We start from the raw sequence: 23,020 nt of genomic DNA, 5'->3' as shown, positions 1-23,020 counted from the left end.
GGCATGTGGGGTCTTCCCGGGCCAGGGCTCGAACCCATGTCCCCTGCATTGGTAGGAGGATTCTTAACCACTGCGCCACCAGGGAAGTCCCAGGAATGGCCTCTTGAACTAGGACTCTGGGTGCTTGGATCTGGGTCTTTATTTCACCACTTCCTGTATATTGGCAGGGTGACCTTGGACAAGTTTCTTAACCTCTCTGAGCATCAGTTTCCTCTGCAGTAAAAAAGGGGCTAATAACTTCTACCTACTACCTCAAGGGTTTGTCATGAAATTCAAATCAATACTTTATGGGGGAAGGGGTGTGGAAATTGTGAAGTGTTCTATAAATATAAACTATTTTGAGGTTGAGAGTGTGGACAGCAGACGGTCTTGAGTGGTTTCTGACTTATTATTATTATTATCTTTTTATCAGCGTGGCTTCAAAAAATCTATCCAGGAGGGCTTAAAGGACAACCACGTGGAAGGTGGGAGTGGGGGCTTGCCCTTTAGAAAAAATTGGAAAGAGTCAATATCAATCAACAGTCCTTATCAAAGCCGGGGATCAGGGCTGGCTGGTTACAGAAACGGGCGAAGCCTCTCTAAGCCGCCCCTTGGTGACCCCACTGTCTCCTCCCAGGGCTGGGAACCGGGGTGTCTGCTCCCTTGGCTTCCTGGGTTTTTCTACCTAGAAGACTCTTTCCAAGATTGTTCATCAGGCAGACAATATCGACTCCACCAGCTTCTAGAAAACTACCATTTTGGGCTTCTTCCAAGTTCTCACCTTGGTACCTCTTGATCCATGGTGGATGGGAGTTCTTGCAATTTAAGAATCAAAGCCAATTTCTCAGCTCTCCGGGTAAGTGCAAGACAGCCTTCCCAGAAGTGGCTGGGGAGCAGAGGAAGTGCTGAGCCCTGGGGCGAGGGAGGCTGGATCATTCTTACACCACAATGAGTGTCAGGGCTATTGAAGTGAAGGCCCTGATCCACCCTGTCCCTGCGGCCAGCTCTTGGTTTGTGGCTCGGAACTCCTCTTTTTCCTCTGAAGTAAAAAGAAAGGTGGCAAATCACAGTGTGTGTGTGTTGGGGCGGGGGGCGGGCGGTGGAGAGAGATGCAAAAGGCATTACTGACCTGGCCCCTTACCTCTAGGACCAGTGAGCTTTGTTCTGGTGTGAAATGCCAGTGAGCTGCAAATGAAGAATAACTTCCAACATCTACTTCCAGTGTAAATTACCTCCAAAAGAATCTTGTTACACCTTTGTAGAGTAGCTGCCCTTGTAGAGATGACTTTCTTTGCCAGTTGTTGGGTCTGACAGCTTCACACCTAGAAGTGGGAAATACACAAGAATGAAAGTGGGTTTGTCTAGGCTGCTTGGGGGTGGGGGGAATTCCCTAGGTGGAGAAAACAAATAGAACCAAGCAAAGCAGATCAAAACACAGCTTATCTCACACTGTTCCGCACCTGGGGGCAGATAAATTCTAAGCTGGGGAGGGGGGAAAACGGAGAAGTGAGAGGTGGCTGGCTCTTGGATTCGGGGGTGGTAGGGGGTAGGGTGGGGTGTGGTGTGAATCTAGTTATAACCAGTAGGGCACATTGCCCTGGGTGCCTCCACTCCCACCAGTAAAAGAGTGGAAATGCATGTTGCAGAGGAAGTCTCCAAAGTTTAGAGAGGACTGATGGGCTCCTGGCCAGGAGGGTGGTGGCACACGAGTGTTTCCTCACCTGTATTCTCACTTCCCTGGGTGTTTCAGATTAGAAAGCTGGACATGTCCCTTTCAGGGTTCTGTCCCAGGCACAGGAAAAATGGGCCAGCGGAAGAAGGAAGTGAAAACCTTCCCATCTCCTATCTCCATTCCCAGACCCAGTGTCCCAGGACTCCCATGCCCAGCTAGTGTGGAAGTTTGGGAACCTGTGGATTTTTCCACAGAGTGTCAGTTCCCTTCTGCTTTGCTTTTAGCTCCACTGGCCTCCTTTCTGTTCCTGGAAGCCACCTTTCTGTCTTAGGGCCTATGCATCTGCTTTTCTCCCTGCCACGTTCTTGGAGAGACCTTCCCCTTCAGCTCAAAAGGCTCATCCTCAAGGAGGCTTCTCCAACACTTCTGGGAGCTGGAACATAAGGTCCAGTGGGCAGGGATCCCTCAGTCAGGTTGTGCTCATTGATTTATCTCCAGCACCCAGCACAGTGCCTGGCCTGTCGTAGATGCTCATATATTTCGTTTAAAAGAACATTGAGGGCTTCCCTGGTGGCGCAGTGGTTGAGAGTCTGCCTGCCGATGCAGGGCACATGGGTTCGTGCCCCGGTCCGGGAGGATCCCACATGCCGCGGAGCGGCTGGGCCCGTGAGCCATGGCCGCTGAGCCCGCGCGTCTGGAGCCTGTGCTCCGCAGAGGCCACAACACTGAGAGGACCGCGTACCGCAAAAAAAAAATAAAATAAAATAAAATAAAATAAATAAAAGAACATTGAATGAATTATTCACCCTGCTTTATATTTCCCATAGCCCTATTGCTATCAAACGTCATCCTGTTTACTCATTTGTCTGTTTGCTTGTTTGTTGTCTGTCTCTCTGGCTAGATTAGAACCTCTGGGAGGGCAGGGACATTTCTGTTTTGTTTTCCAACGTCTATCATCGATGCCTGAATGACTGCCTGACACATAAAGGGTTCTAGATAAGCATTTGTTTAATGAATCCACAGGGGATCATGTTTTTCACAGACAAATGTGTCTGAATTAAAGACAACACCCTCCTTAGAAAAAAGGAGGAAAATTCTGAAGCACAGACAGACTGGGGTTGTGTTAAGACTGTTTCCACCATTCCAGAATCATATCCTGTACTGAAGTGTGGATTGTACGAGTTCCTTGACTAACATTAAAAAAATTTAGCTTATATATCTATTGATCACCTACTGTGTGCCAGGCAGTATGCTAGGAATGTTCACATATGTTGTGCCTCAATAGAGAAATTCTGTCCAATAGATTAATATCACTTAAAATGTTGCTTCTTTTTAAGAAGTACAGAAACAGGGACTTCCCTGGCAGTCCAGTGGTTAAGACTCTGTGCTCCCAGTGCAGGGGGACATGGGTTAGCTCCCTGGTCAGGGAATTAAGATCCCGCATGCAGCAGGAGAAACAAACAAAGAAAATAAACATCCATTTTATTGAGGGTTCTGGTTTATTGGTTCTTTATTGTTTGCTAGGCATTCAATGCCCTGGAGGATCACCTCCCAATCTATTGATACCCTTCCAAGTATCTGTCCCACTGCTTCCCTTAAGGTAGGCCAAGACCCAGCAAATTCAAAGTGCTCACAATTCTTGCTCTTTCCATCCTGTCTCCTGCATTTGCCTGTTCTGTTTCTGTCCCTGGGTTATTCCTTTTCTCATCTCCATGGGTCTAAGTTTTCTTACTTATCATTCAATGTCCACCTCCTCCAGGAAGCCTTCCCTTATATCACCTTGGATTTATTGTAGGGCATGCCTTGTCTTTCCCCTCTCAGTTATGTTAATGAGGTGACTTTTGGATGGCACCTAAGGATGGGGGCTGGTTGCCAAAAAGACCAACTAGGTGATCAGAGGGCTGGAACTTTCAGTCTCTCTCACCCCAACCTCGGGAGACAGGAGAGGGGCTGGAGTTTGAGTTCAATCACCAATGGCTGATGACTTAATCAATCATGTCTACATAGGGAAGCCTCTGTAAAAACACCAAAGGACTGAAGATTCAGAGAGGGTGGTGTGCTCAGAGAGCATGTCCTTCCCACCTGCCTTCCCCTATGCTCTCTCACCTGGCTGTTCCTGAGTTATATCCTTCTATAATAAATCTGTAATCTAGTAAGTAATATGTTTCTCAGAGTTCTGAGAGCCGTTCTAGCAAATTAATCAAACCCAAGGAGGGGGTCATTGGTACCTCTGATCCATAGCCGGTTGGTCAGAAGCACAGGTGACAACCTGGACTTGTAATTGGCCAGTGGGGTGGGGGGCAGACTTTTAGGACTGAGCCCTTAAACTGTGGGGTCTGACGCTGTCTCCAGATAGATAATGTGAGAATTGAATTCAATTGCAGGACTGCCAGCTGGTGTCAGAGAATTGCTCGACGGTGTGGGGAAAATACCCACCCATTGTAATTGGGTGCAGAATCCTAACCGCAATATCTTTTGGAGGGACACAGTTCAACTCCGAACAACTGTTTTAACCTTTGTGATGTAAGCGCATCACTAGGACTGGCTTCCCTAGTACAGGAATAGACATTCCTTGGTATACTGGGGAGGGCGGGGGATTGGTTCCAGGAACTGCCAGGGATATCAAAATCTGAGTGGCTCGGGGCTTCCCTGGTGGCGCAGTGGTTAAGAATCCGCCTGCCAATGCAGGGGACACGGGTTCGAGCCCTGCCCCGGGAAGATCCCACGTGCTGCGGAGCAACTAAGTCCGTGTGCCACAACTTCTGAGCCTGTGCTCGAGAGCCCGCAAGCCACAACTACTGAGCCCATGTGACACAACTACTGAAGCCTGTGTGCCTAGAGCCCGTGCTCTGCAACAAGAGAAGCCACGACAAAGAGAAGCCCGCACACCGCAACGAAGAGTAGCCCCTGCTCGCCGCAACTAGAGAAAGCCTGTGTGCAGCAACGAAGACCCAATGCAGCCAGAAATAAAAACAAACAAATAAATAAATTAAAAGAAAATCTGAGTGGCTCAAGTCTCTTATATAAAATAGTATAATACTGTACCTTGATAAACTAGAGTGTTTGGGAGTAGAGGAGGTTCTGAATAATGGAGTTTTCTGGTTAAAGGAGGGTTACATTGTCCTGGTCCTGGTGATTCTAGAATAGTATAGTAAAGGTGTTTGGATTTTTCTTTTCTTTTTTTTTGGCCACGCCACGAGGCTTGCAAGATCTTAGTTCCCTGACCAGGGATTGAACCTGGGCCCTCATCAGTGAAAACGCTGAGTCCTAACCACTGGACCGCCAGGGAATTCTCTTGGTTGTATCTTGATTCAGGATCAACAGCAGTAGCAATGATGACTCCTGGCCAGCAATGATTGACATGTACAGCAAATGTACATAGGTGATTTGGGCCAAAACCAATTCTGCACCAAAGACTATGTCCGGACTTTACATTTGGGAAGAACTAAATATTGGCTTGTTCTGCTTTTGTACCTTCCACTTAGAAGGGAAGTACTGAAACAAACAAAATTCAGTTAAAGATCCAGGTTAGATTGCATCTGGTCAAAACAGATTTTGTTGTACATTTGGATTATTATACTTTGATATTACACAACTTTGAATTACTAATAGTAAGTGACTGACATATATCATACTATCACACACATCATACTATGTGCTAGGTACTATCCTGAGCTGTTTACATTCATTAACTCATTTAATCCTCACAACAACCCTGTATAGGTACTTTGGTTATCTCCATTCTACAGATGAAAAAAACTGAGGCTCAGAGAGGTTAAGTGACTTGTCCAAGGTTACACAGCTAGGAGATGACAGGATCAGAATTTGAATCCAGTTTCCAGAATTTGAATCCAGGCTCTACATTACGTTTTTCTGCCCATGGTGATACTTGTCCTGGTTTGCCTAGGACTTTTTGGATTTGGCACCCAAAATTCCACCTCCTGGGAACCCCTTCAGTCCCAGGCCACCCAGGATAGCTGGTCACCTTACTTCTGGCTCTCAAACATAGCTTTCCAAGGTCAGCTATTTTTTAGTAGAGCCATAATTACCTCTACCTGTGTGCCATTCAGTTCACTGATCGCTAATAAGATAGAGGGGTTATGAAAATGACCTTGTCAAGCTCTTGCTATTGAAGTAAAGTGGATAATATATGGAGAAAATCTGTGGAGAGGACAAAACAGGAGCCAAGGGAAATATTTCCAGATCAACGATAAATAATGACTGAGAGAGAAGGGGATGGGCAAAGAGCTGGCTGTGACTGAGGCCAGGACACGGCTGGAAATACCTAAAATAATGAAGGTGACAATGGTGATGGTGGTGTTTCTCAACACCTGTTGAGTGCCTTGTGCCAGGTTCTGTGCTAATCACTTTACCGCTGTTAACTCATTTAGTCCTAACGGCAACCCAGTGAGATAGGCACTACTATTCTCCAACTTTACAGATGACAAAATTGAGGCCCAAAGAAGTTAAATTAGGAGTGAAGGAAGCAGGTGGCTTCTGGGTGAGAAAGACGATGTGGACCTTGGCCTGTTCTTGGCTCAAAAGGTTTTTCAAAATATTTCCTACTTGGAATTTTTCCAGAATCTCTGAGGACAGAGCATTTTTTCCAGACCTGTATTCTGCTCAGATTCAAACTGGAAAACAGGAAAAGGACTGGTCCCTTTCGCTCACCAGATACTTCCCTGCAATCAGAAAACTTATACATGCAGAACTTGCCACTCATCTGTGGTTTTTCTGAGTTGGCCAGAGTCAGGCATCTCCTATGTGACTTGGGCAGACAACTGGGTGTTAAAGAGTGACTGATGAGGTCTACGTGCCACAGGAGAAGCTGCGGGGATGTCTGTGCTGGGACCGTCCTGAAGGGCCACTGCTTTATTTTATATACCTTGATTCATCATTCAACTGTCACCCCTGAGGGCTTGCAATTAATTTTCATTTGTCCTGGTCCTCTAAAAGAGGGTTACAAATGGCTCCCCTTCTGGTGTCCTACAAAGAATCTTTCCTTTTAAAATAGTACCCCGTTAATAGAGAGAAAAGATCTCTTTAGAGATGGGTAATACATAAGGACTTTTTGCTTCGTTCTGAGGAGGGAGTGGCCCTAATTTGCCAAATCCCAGGGGCTGCCCTTGATTCTGCTTTCAGATAGAATGCATTAAAAAAAGGAGCAGGGACTGCCCTCGTGGCGTAGTGGTTAAGAACCCGCCTGCCAATGCAGGGGACACGGGATCGAGCCCTGGTCCAGGAAGATCCCACATGCCACGGAGCAACTAAGCCTGGGTGCCACAACTACTGAGCCTGCGTTCTATAGCCCGCGAGCCACAACTACTGAAGTCCGTGTCCCTAGAGCCCGTGCTCCGCAACAAGAGAAGCCACTGAGATGAGAAGCGTGTGCACCACAGCGAAGAGTAGCCCCCGCTCGCCACAACTAGAGAAAGCCTGCGTGCAGTAACGAAGACCCAAAGCAGCCAAAAATAAATAAATTTTAAAAAGCCAGCTGTGCAAATTTGACAGATAATCACTAACAAAAGAATTGTTAAAAAAAAAAAAGGGGTAGGGCGGACTTTCCTGGCGGTCCAGTGGTTAAGACTCTACGCTTCCAGTGCAGGGGACGTGGGTTCCATCCCTGGTGGGAGAAATAAGATCCCACATGCTGCGCGGTGTAGCCAAAAAAAAAAAAAAAATAGTAAAAATAAAATAAAAATAAAATGTGTTAATAAAAAGAAGCAAAATGGTTAAAAAAAAAAGGAGTAGGGCAATGCAACTAGAGATTATCATACTAAGTGAAGTAAGTCAGAAAGAGAAAGACAAATACCATATTATATCACTTACATGTGAAATCTAAAATACGGCACAAATGAACCTATCTACAAAACAGGAAGAGACTCACTCACAGACATAGACAACAGACTTATAGTTGCCAAGCAGGAGAGGGGTGGTGGAGGGAAGGACTGGGAGTGCGGGATTAGCAGATGTAAACTATTATATGTAGGATTGATAAACAACAAGGTTCTACTGTATAGCACAGAGAACTATATTCAGTATCCTGTGATAAACCATAATGGAAAAGAATTTTTTCTTTTTTTAACAGAGAGGTCTTTTTATTTATTTATTTATTTTTGGCTGTGTTGGGTCTTCGTTGCTGTGCACGGGCTTTCTCTAGTTGCGGCGAGCGGGGGCTACTCTTCGCTGTGGTGCGTGGGCTTCTCATTGCGGTGGCTTGTTTTTGTTGCGGAGCACAGGCTCTAGGTGTGCGGGCTTCAGCAGTTGCAGCACTCGGGCTCAGTAGTTGTGGCTCGCGGGCTCTAGAGCATAGGCTCAGTAATTGTGGTGCATGGGCTTAGTTGCTCCGCGGCATCTTCCCGGACCAGGGCTCGAACCCACGTCCCTCTGCATTGGCAGGCGGATTCTTAACCACTGCGCCACCAGGGAAGTCCGGAAAAGAACATTTTAAAAAAAGAATGTGTGTATGTGTATGACTGAGTCACTTTGCTGTACAGAAGAGATTGCCACAACATTGTAAATCAACTCCACTTCAGTAAAAAAAGTAAAACAAAACAAACAAAAAAAAGGAGTAGGGGGCTTCCCTGGTGGCACAGTGGTTGAGAGTCTGCCTGCCGATGCAGGGGACACGGGTTTGTGCCCCGGTGAGGGAAGATCCCACATGCTGCGGAGAGGCTAGGCCTGTAAGCCATGGCTGCTGAGCCTGCGCGTCTGTAGCCTGTGCTCTGCAACGGGAGAGGCCACAACAGTGAGAGGCCCGAGTACCGCAAAAAAAAAAAAAAAAAGGAGTAAGGTGTTTGTTTTTGTGTTATTTTCTTGTTACCATATGCTTTAAAAAAAATAATAAATCCTGATTTAATGGATGTGCAAAGTGTGATTTAGTCAATCAGGTTGAATGGAAGGGTAGCTGTCTGCATGCATTCTGTTTTTTAAAAATTTTGATAAAATGTACATAACAAAATTTTCCAGTTCAGTGGCGTTAAGTACATTCACATTGTTGTGCAACGGTCACCTCCATCTATCCACAGAACTCTTTTCATCTTTCAAAATTGAAACTCTGTATCCTTTAAACAATAACTCCCCATTTTTCACCTCCCACCTTTCTTTTTTTTTTTTTTTTTTTTTTTTTTGCGGTACGCGGGCCTCTCACTGTTGTGGCCTCTCCCGTTGCGGAGCACAGGCTCCAGACACACAGGCTCACCGGCCATGGCTCACGGGCCCAGCCGCTCCGCGGCATGTGGGATCTTCCCGGACCGGGGCACGAACCCATGTCCCCTGCATCGGCAGGCGGACTCTCAACCACTGCGCCACCAGGGAAGGCCCCCACCTTTCTTTTGATAGTATGTGTTAGGATGGTCAGAAGAAGCATTAAAAATATGAATTTTTCTCCCTTAACTGACCCAGCTTTCTGCTCATCACTGTTTCTCAGAAGAAATGATTATACAACCACATGAATCATCTGCCTCTAATGGGATCAAATGATTAAACATTTCGCCCTTTACAGCTGTGGGCAGGGACGGGGCCTTGGAGTCACAATTCCCTGAGGCCTATTAAGTTCAACTGGTAAGCTCACTGGGTAATTAATAGTCCAGATAATAGTCAAATGGGACAGATGCTGGGCTGACATTATTTTGAAGAATGATTAGGGAATGGAATTTATTTTAAAAAGTTAAAAAAAATGTAAACATAATAGATGCTCAATTATGAAAATTTCAAGCTTCATGGAAGGGTATAAAGAGAACATTAATTGTTCCTCCTTAGTTCTCTCTCCTGTTACTTGTGCTGCTTTCTGGATTAAATATGTAGAAAAGCATATGTTTTCAAGTATGTGTATATCCATTTGTATCATCTATTAATTTTTTTCTGGTTCTAAAAATATGTTTATTGTATCATCTATTCTTTAAGAAAGACCAGTGGAATATTATTGTTCTTACAGCTCTGCCACTTCACAACTGCCCTGTCTTCCCAGTACGGATGATTCATTTCCCTGGTGATGGGCATGACGGTTCTTTGTAGTTTTTCACTAAGCAGTGTGGCAATGAACATTCTCATGCATTTAGTCATATAGTTTGCATACTTACGTGCACGTCTATAGGATAAATTCCTAGAAACAAGATGTAAAAATTGGATGGATATTGCCAACTACTGAAAGCTAAAAATTTAGGACAACTGTTGACCTCTTGAGAAGCTTGGTCAGGCCCTCATGACTCTATAAGCTGAAGAGATGCCCACCCAGTAAGTCAGTTAGGACCATCCAACTGAGGAAGATGCCGTGTGGTCGTAGCACCTACATAATTTCAGGCGGGGTACTCCTAGCACTGAAAAGTTTCATCCTCATTATAAGTGGTCAATTTAGCTTTCTGATTTCTAAGTCAGTCTCTTGATGACTTTGGTGAATATCAATAAATTCTCTGGAGACTGCTCACCGATCTAAGGGGACCAATGCAATTTACAATTTATTTTCTTCCCTTGAGGTTTGAGATGATCAACCAAAGGGTAGCTGCACTGCTGAAGCATTTAGCCCCTACTGCTCAGTTGCTCTGCTGGATTGCTGGCTCGAATGACCAAAATGCCCAGAGCTGCTCTGAGACCTGGGATAGGTCTGAGTTCTCATTTTCCCGAAAGCCCACGGGGATCCCAGGTTGATCTTGGCTGACCTGGAAGAATCTGCCCTAAGAAACTTTTATCTTCCTATGGGAATTATTCTATTTATTTCCTCAAGATTGGTCTGACTGGAATCTAGCCAGGATCTCTGATTGTCCAAGGCAGATCTGAGTTAGAGATTCTCACCCAACTGATTCTGCCTGGCAGAGGAACTGAAGCCTCTGGGGAGTCTGTGACAGATGTCTCCTAGCGGGTGTAGGAAGAGCTTTGGCAACTTCAGCTGGAGGAGAGTCCCCAAGTGACAGCAACGCCTCTGCCCCAATTTACATTTTGATCTAATTTCTGCATGTGATTTCTGAACTGATAGTCTTCTGGTGACAGGGAATAAAGCAATGACAGGCCTCAATCACCTTTCATGTGCTCAGCAGGAGAAATCATGTTTTCTGCTGCTAGGATTGTCTACTAACAGAAGGGCAGGATTTTCACCTCCACACGACTTAGGCAATGGAATGTCCTCCTGCCTCCTTGAATTAGCTTCACATGCCATTGAAGGTAGCAAAAAGGGATTGGGGCTGTGTGTATGATCCATGAATCATTCGCTAGCTCCTGCGGTAATTTTTTTTTTTCTTGAGCAATTTTTTTGTGTGTGTGTGCTCAAGGCATAGATTTCTGAAACAGATTGCTTGAGTAGCAAACCTTTCAATGCAAGATCTAATTGTTTCTAGGGCCAGTAAACACTGCCTTAAGAACTTTCTTCAGGGCTGGCAGGCCTGAGAAGTGCCTCTCTCATGCAGTGGGGATCTAAGGTCTCCGAACTTGCAATACACGAGTTCATGATGGGGTTAGAAATGTTCACAGTTGCAGATGTAGCTTCGTGTCGTGTAGTGCAGAACAAGACAACCCAAATTTAAGTGATTCCTCTGCCCGGGAAGAGTCACTTCATGCCTCTGAACCACATGTGTTCATTCCTCAAATGTTCACTGAGCATCAGTAGCACATGGAATCAATGAATGAATTTATTGAGCACCCACTATGCCCCTGGCACCGTGGTAGGTGTCTTTTTTCAGTTTTCCTCTCTAAAATGTAGGTAATACTGCACCTGCTCTCTATTCCTCCAGGGTTACTGTTGGACTCAAAACAAGATAACGTGTGGGAAAATACTTTGGAAGCAGCAAACCATGTAACCATGTAGAGGCCTGTTACCTTTACCTTTATTTCAGATTTTCTACTTCCTCTGTTTTCCCTTCCTATCCTTCCAAGTCTTGGGAGTCTGCCTGGGTGTGGCTTCAAGGGGCTGATTATTCACCATAGTCCAGTGTAGACGCATAGCTGGGAGTGTAGCATTTCCTTCCGAACCCGTGCCCTTAGGCACATGTGTCATCTTGAAATCTACATCAGTGGGAACACCAGCTTCCCACACCCTGTGGGAGATGGAGTTTGAATATGTGTGTGAATCATGTAAAGTTGAAGAGTTGGGTTCCGTGCCTTTGTGCTGTGCTGTCCCTTCCCACATTGTCAGAGACAAGATCTGAGTGATCAGGTGAACTTGATCTGTAGCAAAAAGAGCATGGGCTCAGGAGTCAGACCCTCCAATCCTGGCTTCTGCTCTGCCAGTTACTAATTGTATAGATGGCTTGACCCAGCTTAGGCAAAAAGGGAATCTAGTGGAAGGATCCTAAGACGTTAAGAATCAGGGATAACTGAAGTCAGGGACTTAAATGCCTCCAGGACACTCTTTTCTCTCTGGATTTTTTTTTTTCTCCCTACATGTTGGCTTTATTCTTTTAGCTCAGTGTTTTCCCCAGAGAGGGGATCATGGCTTCTGGTAGCTCTTGTGTCTTATGGATCATAACTTTACCATTAGAGTAGGCCTGGTCTCTTCCTTCAATTCCAGTGTCAAAAATTCTGGAGAAGAAATCTGATTGGCCTGGCTTGGGTCATGTGTCAGGTCCTAGACTAGTCAACTTTGACAAGGGGAGGGGCGGGAAGGGTCATGTAACAGAGACAAAACCATTCCCAGAGATTAGGAAATTCACTGTGAGCCTGATAGCTAACCTATTTATACAGTTACTTCATCTCTCTGAGCCTCAGTTTTCTAATATGTAAATGAGACTAATAATATGGTCCAATGCCACAATGAGGTATACAGCTCTCACATTTTGACACCTTCACATTGCCCTTAGATTTAGCTAGCAGTAGGGGCTGAAAAATAATAAGATAAATCAGAAAACCTTTAATTTATTAATACAAAGAAATCTGGTGACATGCAATATTTACTTTCACGTATCAAAATATGTAAAGCAGAGACTTTTAAACTTAAATTTATTTCCTACGCAAGACCTAAATTCTGGAATTCAGTATCTAATTAAACAATACCTTTAAAAATGGTAAATGAGGGACTTCCCTGGTGGTGCAGTGGTTAAGAATCTGCCTGCCAACACAGGGGACACAGGTTCGAGCCCTGGTCCAGGAAGATCCCACATGCTGTGGAGCAACTAAGCCCCTGAGCCACAACTACTGAAGCCCACGTGCTCTAGGACCTGTGCTTTGCAACAAGAGAAGCCACCGCAATGAGAAGCCCACGTACCACAACGAAGAGTAGCCCCCACTTGCCACAACTAGAGAAAGCCCGCGTACAGCAACGAAGATCCAATGCAGCCAAAAATAAATAAATAAATTTATTTTATAAAACGGTAAATGAAACTGTGTGAATAATAAAAGATGCAAACCAATCTAAAGAGTATTATTACAGAACTGACAAAAAGACAAAAAACACTAGTGTAGGCATAAAAGAACATAATTGAACGTGAAATTTTTCTGTTTTACATAAACCAGGTTAAAACTAATAAAGGGAAAGGTAAAATGTAGAAAATTAAATGAATAGCTTTTTAAAATAAGTCAAAAATTCAAAACTATATTAAACAAATACATTAATAATATATATCATTATATATACAACTTTTAACATACAAGAGTGTGTGCAATTAATGTCTGTCTTTTATATTTATACCCAAAGCTGAATGATACCCAAAGATCATGTTCCCATGTGCTGTGGAGGAAGAAAGGTCTCCTTTGAGCTGGGATGATAATAACTTGAGCATCAGATGGCTTTTTGATCACAAACCCAGTTGAAATTTACAGGTAGCTGTGAATGACTAGGTGAGGCAAATGGGGGCAATATGGTTCTTGGAAAGAATTGAAGGGTATAGTTCAAGGCTTAAACCACCCCTGCTCAAATTTTCTTCTGAAAAGCAGCAGAAATTAGAGGCCCCATCATTTGAGACCTGGCCAAATTGCCTTGCTGCCTGTCTCCCCACTTCCCTGTTTCTTGCAGTTCCTACCTACCTCCTGCGGTTGTGATGATGATGATTAAAGTATCTAGCCATGTGCCTATGTAGGTACTCAAAGCATAATGATTCTCTTTTACATACGGCTCAAAAAAAAATCTTTAAAAAATCATAGGCACATAAAAAGGTTGGCTATAGACATTCATTGTAAGAGCAGGTCACATGGCTCAAATATTGACCACAGCACCCTCTGATTTGTTTAAAATTTGCTGAGAGGATCCCTCAGTGATTTTTAATCTGATCTGAGCAAGCTCAGTTTGAAAAATATCTCAGTATTCTAAAGGCTTCTTGGTCTATAAAGAATCAGGCAGGCAAGAGCATGTTTGGATGAAGATTCACATTTCATCCATGAAACTATATAAAATGCTTATATTTTATCTAGTATTACACAGACCCATGATATAATTATACTACATGGTATGCCAAAAGCTCAGAATAGCAGAACACTTATTTAAATTATAGTTTAGAATTTCTCAAATCACTACCTTTTCCTAAGAAGTCCATGTCCTCATGACATTGTCAGCCCAATTTAAAAACTAAGCAGGAAATCTAGTTTATCATTTGAATGCGCAGTCTCCATCATACAGCAGAACATCTAGCCATATGGCTTTGGGCAAACCACTTGATCTCTCCAACTTGAAAAACATTTTCATGCCTACCACGGGCAAGGCTTTGGGATGGACTTCTGTGGGATGACTCAGGCATGCCTTTGAGGAGAAGGGCATGCTGGGTAGGGACTTTCAGTAGAAGTTAAGTACAGAATCTGCAATGGTTCTGGAAGTAGACGGCGTATGAAGGAGGGGGGGCTAGCAAGTGGTTTGGTCTGGTGGAAGCATAGGGGACAGGTGGACGTGCAGGGGGAGCTAAGGTTGTTGGGGAGCTGTTAATTGGATAGAAGGCTCATAAGGAAGGCAGGCGTCGCAGATCTGGAGCCTGGATGACCTGGAGAACAGGATGCCTTTTAAGCAACATTAGGAAAGATGGCAGTGTTAGTTTGGGGAAACCAAAAGAAGGATGCTTTTGGTTTTAAATATACTGAGCTTAGGATCCTACTTGGTTATCCAGCTGGAGCTTCCAATAGGTAACCGAAATAGGGGAGTTGAGTTTGAGAGTTGCAGGGACTGGAGATAGAGATCTGAGAGTTGCCAGAAGTGATAGTTGAACTTGATTGGATCTGTATTCATTAGGACGTGGGTTCCACTGATATAACAGCAACACCCAAATATGGTAGTTTAAACCAGACAGAAGTGTATTTCTTTCTCACGTAATAATTCAGGAGTGGGACCTCCCTGGTGGCGCAGTGGATAAGACTCTACCCTCCCAATGCACAGGGCCCGGGTTCGATCCCTGGTCAGGGAACTAGATCCCACATGCATGCCGCAACTAAGGAGCTGGCGAGCCACAACTAAGACCTGGAGCAACCAAATAAATAAATAAATATTAAAAAAAAAAAAAAAACGAATTCGGGAGTGAGGAGTCTAGGACTGGAGTGGTGTCTGTGGGAGGTCAGAGACTTAGGATCCTTCTACCCTTTTGCTCTATGAACCCTAGGGTCATGACCTTGTTCATATGGTCCAATATGACTCAACACTATCACATCTGTACTTCCAGCAGGGAAGGGGGAAAAATGGGAAAAAGACAGGACCTGAAAGTACTATAGGAACAGAATTGGGAGAGTTGCCTACTGGTTAGTGCTTTCACTGCCATGGCCGGGTTCAATCCCTGGTCCGGGAACTAAGATCCCGCAAGCTGCGCGGTGCGGCCAAAAAACAAACAAACAAACTATAGGACCAGAGTCCCAGACTTAGCTAGACATGTGGCTGCCCACAATAAAGGTTACATTACTCATCTGCCTTGTAGATAAGCAGCCAATAAGAGGTGAGCAAAAGACACGTGAGCAACTCCTATATCCACCCTACAACATGCTTTGAATACCACTATACCCTTGGATAATGAATCAGAGAGTGCACCGTGGTGAAAGCCAAATGAAGGATAGTCTCCTGAAGGAGGGGTTTCACGACGCTACCCACATGTCAAGGAGTATGAGAATCGAAGACTTTAGGGCAGTGGCCCTTCAACCAGGGTTGGTTTTGCCCCTCAGGGGACATTTGGCAATCTCTGGAGACATTTTTGGTTGTCACGACGGGGGGCAGAGGATACAATTGGCATCTAGTACGTAGAGGCCAGGAATGCTGCTAAATCACCTATAGTGCATAGGAAAACCCCACCACCGGCAACGAATGATCTCTGCCCAAAAGGTCAGTAGTGCTGAGGTTGAGAAAACTTGCATTAGGGGATTAGGGAAGTGGTTCCCAAACTTTGCTACACATTAGAATCACCCGGAAGCATTAAAAAATCCTGATGCCCAGGTCACACCCAGACCAGTGAACTCAGAATATCGTGGAGTGAAACCCAGACATCAGTATTTTAAAAAGATCCCAGATGATTCCAACGTGCAGCAAAATTTGAGAATCACTGGATTAGGAGGTAACTGGTAACCTCTCTGAGAGGGGAGTTTCAACAACGACTGGCACAGAGTGGGCTCTCAGTACATGTCTGTTGAATGAATGAATACATAAATGAATAACATCATGAGGGTGGAAGCAAATGGTCAGGGGTTGAGGGGATAAGTTGGACAAGGGGGCAGGTGGGAGGAGGGGGAACAGAGAGATTTGAGTACAGTTTACTTTTCGCAGAGCTCTGGTTGTATCAGGAAACAGATAAGGAGAGTAGGTTGAGTGAAAGCAGATAGAGAAAAGATTTCCTTTTTAAAAAAAAATTAATTTTTTAAAAAATTTTTGGCTGTGTTGTGTCTTCATTGCTGTGTGTGGGCTTTCTCTAGTTGCGGTGAGCGGGGGCTACTCTTCATTGCTGTGCGCGGGCTTCTCATTGCGGCAGCTTCTCTTGTGGAGCACGGGCTCTAGGCGTGCAGGTTTCAGTAGTTGTGGCACGAGGGCTCAGTAGTCGTACATTGGGTTAGAGAGAGGAATTTCAGATATTGAGGTCAGGGGAGTAGAACCGTTTCAAATAAAGATGGCATCTAATGAATTGATTTGATTACATTATCTCTTAAATCCCTTCTAACTCTAAAACTTCATGAAGGGCTTCCCTGGTGGCGCAGTGGTTGAGAGTCTGCCTGCCGATGCAGGGGACACGGGTTCGTGCCCCGGTCCGGGAAGATCCCACATGCCGCAGAGCGGTTGGGCCCGTGAGCCATGGCCGCTGAGCCTGCGCATCCGGAGCCTGTGCTCCGCAACGGGAGAGGCCACAACAGTGAGAGGCGCGCGTACCACAAAAAAAAAAAAAAAACTTCATGAGAAGTACAAGTGATTGAAACTGCATTTAAATCCAAATATGCAAGTAGCTGACAGCGTGACCCCAATCAATCCTTGTGAAACGTGAAGTCCCATCAGGTCCAAGTCCATGGGGATAAAACAGGATGGGGATTTCAGCATGTGATCAGTAGGGAGGTTGATCAATCATTATGGGATCTCCATGTCTTGCAAAATTTTTCAGGTAAGTTCTACTCACACCACTATTTGAGAGTTAGGGAAGATCAGAGTCTTTCTGGGTCATGTAAAAACAAATACATGCAGGGATTCCCTGGCTGTCCAGTGGTTAGGACTCTGCGCTTCCAATGGGGGGACTTCCCTGGTGGCACAGTGGCTAAGACTCCACGCTACCAATGCAGGGGGAACGGGTTCGATCCTTGGTCTGGGAAACAAGATCCCGCAACCTGAGCAGCGCGGCCAAAAAAAAAAAAAAAAGCAAATATATGACTAAGAAGAAAGAATATCTTTGCCCCACACAAACCTTTGTGACAAAGGTTTATCCGCACTTCCCTCCTTCCTCTCCCTCAGCCAATTTGCAGCAAAAGAGGGTAAGATGTTGTTGTGTGGAACAAATGATTTTTTTGAAAGGTGAAACCACAGGTTGGTGTTTATGGAGGACAGACCAGGGGCGCTACTGAGAGGCAAAGCGGATGCTTATTAGGATTTCTGATCATTACTGAAGCAGGCAGGGAAGCTGGGGCCCTGAACTCTGTCTCTTTCTTCTTGGCCTTGAAAGCAGGAGCCGGCTTCCTAATTGCCCCATATGCTGGTTTTATTTGGTGGCTCAGCTGGGTGTAGTGAACCCTAGGAAGAAATGCATTCATTTTTAGTTACCTCACCAGATTGCTAATTTTCACTCTGGAGGCATCAATCACCATAATGACTATAATCCCAGGACAGAGAGGCAGCTATTTCGGCACCAGGGCAGCAGCTATTGCTACCACCAAAGCTCCTTTGAGGCTCAGGGCCTGGAGAGCCCAGGGAGAAGTCCCTCATGGCTTGCTCTGCCGGGCACTCTCAGATTTGGGATGGAGGGCATGCTGGGAAGTCATCCTTCTTTTCTTGGGGGAAGAAATGGAGTTTCCAAAGGAGCAGTGTCTTTGGAGTTAGTGGCAAGTGTGCAGATTAACACAGACCTTTGGTCCGGAGCTAACTGGGCAGCTGTTTACATGCCTGACCTGCAAACAGAACACCAGCTCCTCTTTTCTCTGCTCTTTTCCTATCAACATACTTCTTGGTTTGCCTTGTTTTTTGCATCTTTCCTGAGGAAAGCCTCAAGTTACTAAAGAACGACCTCAAGCAGAAACCAGAGGCTACAAAAATACCCTGCTCCCAGAGGTCGGGGCTAAGTATCACTAGAGAAAAAAAAAGCTCAGTGTAACTTGTCACGTTGTCACCTAGACTTGTAATATTGACTTAAATTTTTTCTTTCCCTTTCTTTTTTTTAAAGTTTTAAATCCTGCCATATGCTGATCTCCTAATTGGCTTCCTTGTCTTTTTTTTTTTTCCCTCTCTTCTCTTTTTTTAAAAAAAATATTTATTTATTTATTTGGTTGTGCCAGGTCTTAGTTGTAGCAGGCAGGTTCCTTAGTTGTGGCATGCATGTGGGATCTAGTTCCCTGACCAGGGACCGAACCCAGGCCCCCTGAATTGGTAGCATGGAGTCTTAGCCACTGTGCCACCAGGGAAATCCCTCCAAAATTTCTTTTTAAAGAAAACCAACCTAAATGAAGTCTACGAAATATCCACTACATCCCGAAGCAGGGTCACTTAAAGACGATTAACTAATAAATAAATATGTGAAAATTTCTTACCTTTTCCACAGACGATGAGGAGGTAGAGATGGGGGAATAAATTCTCTTAACAAGTTCACATCCTAAGGGTGTCTGGGTGTCTGACTTTTTTTTCTTCCCCTGACATTTTAAAGACAGCCCTGAAAGTGAGAGAGAAAAGAGGAAACTTAACTGTGACAAAAAAGGAAAAGTCTGTTAAGAAGGAATTTTTTTTGCCTAATAATATAAAACTTTGGAGAATTTAGAGCTCAAAGCATCCTTTGTTAATGACGGCAGGTTGACGGCCTAAGAGGAGGGGAAATTTTAGGTCAGGGACATTTGGGGTGAAACTGAGGCTGTGCTTGAGCATCGTAAGATAAGGCAGACAAATAAAGGATTGCAACAGGAGGAACGGCCCTCTGAGATGGCCCTGGCCCCATCTGCCCCCTTCCCTCCCCTGAGCTGACCTCAGAGGACCAGAAGCAAGCGTGCTTTGTTTTTTGTCTTCCAATCACCTGCCCTTATGTTTAGGCAGCAGACAGACCAGACTAATAAACACAGCTCTGCCCCCAGTCACACATATGGTATTAAGAATATTCTAGTTCTTCCTTGATGGCTTTCTACTGCCTTTCTGCCCCCTAATGATCCTTTCTAGAACCTACCACAGTGCCTGTGCACGAAGTAGATGTTCAATACATGTTTGATGAATTGATTCAAATTTGGAGAAGAATTTGGGGGAAAAGAGTAAAAAATGAGGGGTGTTTCACTACTTCACTCTCTCTGGGGTCCTGTCCCTCTCAGCGAGAGCCTCGGATGAAAGGGCTCAGGCCCTTCCTACCAATGACTTTCGGTTGGTTCCCAGAGTCTCCGGCTGGGTCAGGGCCCCAGTGGAGCAGTGAAGTCGGTGCCATTTCTTTCTGAACTCTCCCTGCACTAATAACAATAACAGTTGAGCGGCAGTCACAGGCTTAGAAGCAAATCATTCTGACTTTGCCTTCCAGAGCAGAGCTGTTTCCCCTGAGGTCCCAGCAGAAAAAGGCAGGGCTCTCTTGGTTGCAGCAACACCATTTTTAAAAATTAATTAAATTAAATTAATTAATAATTAATTTTTGGCTGCATTGGGTCTTCGTTGCTGCGCGCAGGCTTTCTCTAGTTGTGGCGAGTGGGGGCTACTCTTCGTTGTGGTGCGCGGGCTTCTCATTGCAGTGGCTTCTCTCTCTCTTTTTTTTAAACAAATTTATTTATTAATTTTTCAATTTTTGGCTGTTTTGGGTCTTCGTTGCTGCGTGTGGGCTTTCTCTAGTTGGGGCGAGTGGGAGCTACTTTTCATTGCGGTGCGCGGGCTTCTCATCGCGGTGGCTTCTCTTGTTGCAGAGCACAGGCTCTAGGCACATGGGCTTCAGCAGTTGTGGCACGTGGGCTCAGTAGTTGTGGCTCACAGGCTCTAGAGCGCAGGCTCAGCCATTGCGACGCACAGGCTTAGCTGCTCTGAGGCATGTGGGATCTTCCTGGACCAGGTATCAAACCCGTGTCCCCTGCATTGGCAGGCAGATTCTTAACCACTGTGCCACCAGGGAAGGCCTACCATTTTGTTTTGGTGACAGGAAGTCCTGTGGTTTTTCTCACCAACTTCCCTGAGGATGCCATCTTTCAGCTACACACACGTAGATTATTTCTGCTTTCCATCCATCCAATCTAGGGCTGCCAAGAGGTTCAAGACTTTCTTCTCTGCTTCCTACTTTCCCCCAAGCCCCAAGTTCTTACCCCAATGCCAGAAGCTGGGACCAGTCTCTGGGACAAAACAGAAATAATGTGGGAATTGTGGGTAGGGTTGAACACATACATCAATCTAGGAACAGGCATAAAAGCAAAGCCCTTGTTATTACAGGAGGGCAGTGGGAAATTATTTCTTATCCATCATGGGTGGTGGTAGTGATTAAGCATAAGCTATTTGTTTCAGTCTTTTATTTAATTAATTTATTTATTTATTTTGGCCACACCAGGTGGCATGTGGGATCTTAGTTCCCCGACCAGGGATGGAACCTGTACCCCCTGCAATGGAAGCTTGGAGTCTTAACCACTGGACCACCAGGGAAGTCCCTCGATATTTTAAATATTGTTTTGTGAAGGTAGATTATTTAATGGGAACTATCAACAGCTGTATTAAAGGGGCCACATGGAGGCTGTCCAAGGAAAGCAATATAATAATAACAGGCAATTAATTACATCTGGTTTAATATTTAAAAACATATCCAAAGGACAATGAGAATGAATTCACTTTTTTTTTTGGCTGTGCCACTCCACTTGTGGGATCCTTGTTCTCCGACCAGGGATTGAACCCAGGCTCTCAGCAGTGAAAGTGCTGAGTCCTAACCACTGGACCGCCAGGGAATTCCCAGAATGAATTCACTTTAAAAACTTATTTTAATTTTATTTTTTATTGAGGTATAGTTGATGTACATTATTATATGTTTCAGGTGTACAACATAGTGATTCACAATTTTTAGTGGTTATACTCCATTTATAGTTATTATAAAATATTGGCTATATTTCCTGTGCTCTAAATATATCCTTGTAAGAATGAACTCACTTTTTAAAAAAATTTTTTATTGGAGTATAGTTGATTTACAATGTTGTGTTAGTTTCAGGTGTACAGCAAAGAGAATCAATTATACATATACATATATCTGCTCTTTTTTAGATTCTTTTCCCATATAGGCCATTAAAAAGTATTGAGTAGAGTTCCCTGTGCTATACAGTGGGTCCTTAGTAGTTATCAATTTTATAGTAGTGTGTATATGTCAATCCCAATCTCCCAATTTATCCCTCCCCGCCATGAACTCACTTTTGAACTGCATTTGGTCCAATGTCTTTCATGGGGAGAGAGAGGAGCATTCCACATGCATCTGTGTTTGGGCTGTCAATTTATCAGTATCTATGCATTTGTTGTTTTCCTCTGGCTTCAAAAAAAAAAAATCCCTTGGTATTACAGAATATATGTGTATTGAATAAAAAAACTTTGACTTCTGAAAACGTGGACTTAACGGCATATGCAAATAAAATGTAGTCAGTTTTGCTGTTAATATTTACTATTGAGATGTGTGTTCAATAATTCCCAAATAATTCAAAGAGTTCTTATGGTACTGCTACCAATACTACATGTTATAGTTCTATAGTGCTTTTTCCCACAGAGCTTTTAAAACAAAACAAACTCCACGTTTTTTTCCCCATCCAGTTAAATATTGGAGGAAAGCAGAGCATTAATTTATATATATTTTGAAAGGCAAAGAAGCACAAAGAAAAGAATTCAATGGAATAAGCCCCAGGTATCGTAACTCCAGGCTGGCAAGTTGAGCTCACTGAATCAAGGGCAGGATTTTCCATCCCATTCATGGGGGAAAGGAGGAAGAGAAAGGGGGAGTGGGAGGAATGCAGAGGGTACAGTACTAATTCCTTAGGAACGTGGAAACATGGAGCTCTTGGAAGCAGTGAGAGCTACTGCTCTGGGGTTTTCTCCCTCTGCTATTCTTTAGTCCACGGTGAGATGTTGGAGGAACAGAGTTCAAAGGTGCAGCAGTGTAATGTAGCCTGAAGCCAGAAGCAAAAGGGTCTGATTTCATCCCTTTTGATCAGACAGCCACTCACTTGGGGGTGCCTCTGTTTCCTCATTCATCACGCAGAGCAGTGTAGTGTGGGAAAATCCTCACGTCTGTCACATAGGAAAAGGGGGCCTGAAGCAGAAGCTGGGAGACCTGAGCTTATCGACTTTGGGTTCACAGCACAGCTGATATTTGTGGGAACAAGTTCTGAGAGGACTGAGGGTATGAGCATCCGGAAAATCGGGGGTTGAGAAGTGGTTTTCACAAGAGCTGAGCCAGGTGGCTCTCTGGGGTCTCAGACTGAGGAGATCTACGCTTGACAGACTTTACGGTGACCATTGTCTCAGCTTTGGGATTATAGCAACTGCCATTTGTAGTGTGTTTACTACGAGTCAGGCTCCTTGTACAGTTATCTCATTTGATCATCACCTAAACCTAGTTAGAGCAACATCATCCCAGTTTACAGATGAGAAAACTAAGCCCCAAGAGATTAATTGGCCCAAGGTCACTCACCTAGATAGTGGAAGTATCAGTTTCTTCGTCTGTAAAATGAGTTAATGACAGAACTAGACTCCATCGCCTGCTGGTTTGTTACAGAATCGCTTGAGATAGTCATGACCCAAGCGGAAGCAAAGCCCCAGGAATATAGGGATCGGCTGTAAAGCGAATCTTGCCTTTTCCATATTTGAATTCGGGTACCTTTTTCAAGGCTTCT

The 23,020-nt window shown here is 44.5% G+C and overlaps 1 long non-coding RNA gene across 1 annotated transcript; it reads right to left on the bottom strand.

Annotated features, from left to right (window-relative positions):
* Nucleotides 1–421: 421 nt before the first annotated feature.
* Nucleotides 422–22,906, bottom strand: LOC132414701 (uncharacterized). The gene is made up of 4 exons (XR_009517004.1): nucleotides 22,819–22,906; nucleotides 18,749–18,867; nucleotides 1,121–1,301; nucleotides 422–1,018 (listed from the first exon to the last, which is right to left on the bottom strand). It is a non-coding gene; the product is annotated as an uncharacterized lncRNA (long non-coding RNA).
* Nucleotides 22,907–23,020: the final 114 nt, after the last annotated feature.

The sequence above is a fragment of the Delphinus delphis genome, chromosome 19 (assembly GCF_949987515.2).
Source record: "Delphinus delphis chromosome 19, mDelDel1.2, whole genome shotgun sequence".
Classification (NCBI taxonomy): Eukaryota; Metazoa; Chordata; class Mammalia; order Artiodactyla; family Delphinidae; genus Delphinus; species Delphinus delphis.
The sequence above is the reverse complement of the archived record's forward strand: the minus strand, read 5'-3'. Positions and strand labels throughout refer to the sequence as shown.